Genomic DNA, 2,330 nt, shown 5'->3' with positions numbered 1-2,330 from the left:
GCGAGCGATGAATGTTGGCTCGGGCAGAATGCAGTTTTTTACGAAAATTCATCTAATCTCATGGTTCTAAGCCTAATTTCAATTCCAGAATTCATTCTAAACATAATCTAAGGTCAAAGGACAGTTTCTACAGCAATCCACTCAATTTTCACCGTTTAATCATTATTTCTAAGAATTTGACCTAGTTTTCGGTTTCTCCAATTCAATCCTAATTCTTGCTAATTACAACCAGAAGGATTACATGATTAACAAAATTGTAGAGTTAGTCACACCCTTACCTTAAAGTGAAGAAATCGCAGCCCCTAGGTCTCTCTTGCTCTTCTCTTGGTTTTTCCTCCTTTTTCCAAAAACAGTCGTACGTACAAAGTGTTTTTCTAAGACTAGGTTTTCCTTTTTATATCTCTTCCCAATATCTTATCTTATCTCACTTTCTCCCCCAAAACTCTCTAAAATCTCAAAACAGCCCTCAACTAAATATTTTATTTTATTTTCAAATCTTATTTTATTTAACAATAAAATAAGTCTCATAATCTCATCAAATCATCAAAACACATCAAAATCGTCCAAATCATCTAAATCGTCATAAATCAACAAAATTCACACATATATTATATAAATATAATATAATCGTCTAAACTCGATTAAATAATTAATTAATTAAAAGTGGGCATTACACATAACGCTTAGAAATAACGATCAGGGAGCTATAACATTAGAAATAAAAGTGATCAAATTTTTATTTCTAAAGATTTTGAGTTATAGTAGTTTGTTAAAAAGATGTTTGGCACTACAACTTTATATATCACAAGTAAATAAACGTCATAACCTCACTATTTATAAACCACAAGGAGGGGTTTAGCTCATGGTGAGTTGAACAGAAAAGATGAAGATGAAAATAAACATAATGATATTTAATGGAAGAGACAAACACAACACATTAATGTATTTAATGGAATTTTTTTAATATTTATAATGTTAAGAAGAACACAAGCTTTATAAATAATAAAGTGGTAAGAAGTAATATATTATAAATCGATAGAAGAATTTTGTAATAAATATAAATATAATATTAAGAAGATTTTTTTTTTAACCTCTTTTTTATTATGATGAAGAGACAAACACAACATGTTGATGTATTTAATGGATATTTGTTAGGCTTAAACGCACTTTTGACCCCCTAAGTATCAAAGTGTAGCAATTTTGGCCCCTTTTAAAAAAATGGCCTAGGACACCCCTCATGTTTAGCCCTTTTTGGGAAACCCCAATTTGGACTTGTCAATCATAGGTGTCACACCACATAACATTAAAAACGGCAAGCTGTGTAATTTTTTAATTAAAATACAAGTATATTCCATGCGTGTAATTACAAAATAAAATAAAATAAAAGAGAATGTTGTGTGACCTCTTTTTTTAGTATGATGAAGAGACAAACACATCATATTGATGCACTTAATTGATATTTTTTAATATTTATAATGTTAAGAATAAAATTAGCTCTATAAATTATAAAGTTGTAAATACATATATTACAAGCGAAGGAGGGAGATATGGCTAAATTTGTCAATTTTGTTTATAGTATGATTATCTTTCTATCCCTATTGGTGGTTGCAATGAATGCTAAACGTAAGCCATTTTTAACCATTTAAAATTTTCTTCTCTACCTCGTACACAATATATTATCCCATTTTAGTTACACTTTTTATTCTCTATTTTTTTATTACAGGAAATTATCAATGTGATCCATGTTTTGGTCATCCTGATGATATGATAAATTTTTGCCCCCCTGGTACGGCACCGAAGTGTTTCCATGGACTGATTAAATGTGTTCCGATAATGCGGGGAACAAATCGTATGTTTGCATGATTCTTCATTTATTTCCAAGCACAAGATAGTACACAAATGCTCTGCTACGATATTCCATTAGCTGTCATTTAGTTATTTTCTCACAACCCAATATTTTTTTTTTCTTTTTATAATATCAGTAAGTTTTTAGTTATATATTTGAACTATAAAATAATGATAATGAAATGAAATAAGACAGCAACAAATATTATTTAAATTATCTTCTCTTTTTATTTGGATATATCATAGTGAATTTCAAGTCAGGCATATCACATTTTCTTTTCCACCATAACTGATGTCCTGGACATCAGGTTCGACAATGATGATGTCCTAGACACTAGGTACGACAATATAACACAATAAGAAATAAACATAAATAAAGTAAAGTGCAGTGCAGTAAAGAAAGACACAAGAGATTTGGTAACCCAATTCGGTGCAACATCACCTACATCTGGAGGCATCCATGCCAAGAAAGGAAATCCACTCTC

The 2,330-nt window shown here is 30.0% G+C and overlaps 1 long non-coding RNA gene across 1 annotated transcript; it reads left to right on the top strand.

Moving 5' to 3' along the window:
* The first annotated feature begins 1,465 nt into the window (after nt 1-1,465).
* Nucleotides 1,466-2,062, top strand: LOC25488595 (uncharacterized). Its single transcript, XR_003010035.2, has 2 exons — nt 1,466-1,623; nt 1,724-2,062. It is a non-coding gene; the product is annotated as an uncharacterized lncRNA (long non-coding RNA).
* Nucleotides 2,063-2,330: the final 268 nt, after the last annotated feature.

Source organism: Medicago truncatula, chromosome 3 (assembly GCF_003473485.1).
Source record: "Medicago truncatula cultivar Jemalong A17 chromosome 3, MtrunA17r5.0-ANR, whole genome shotgun sequence".
Lineage (NCBI taxonomy): Eukaryota > Viridiplantae > Streptophyta > Magnoliopsida > Fabales > Fabaceae > Medicago > Medicago truncatula.
The sequence above is the reverse complement of the archived record's forward strand: the minus strand, read 5'-3'. Positions and strand labels throughout refer to the sequence as shown.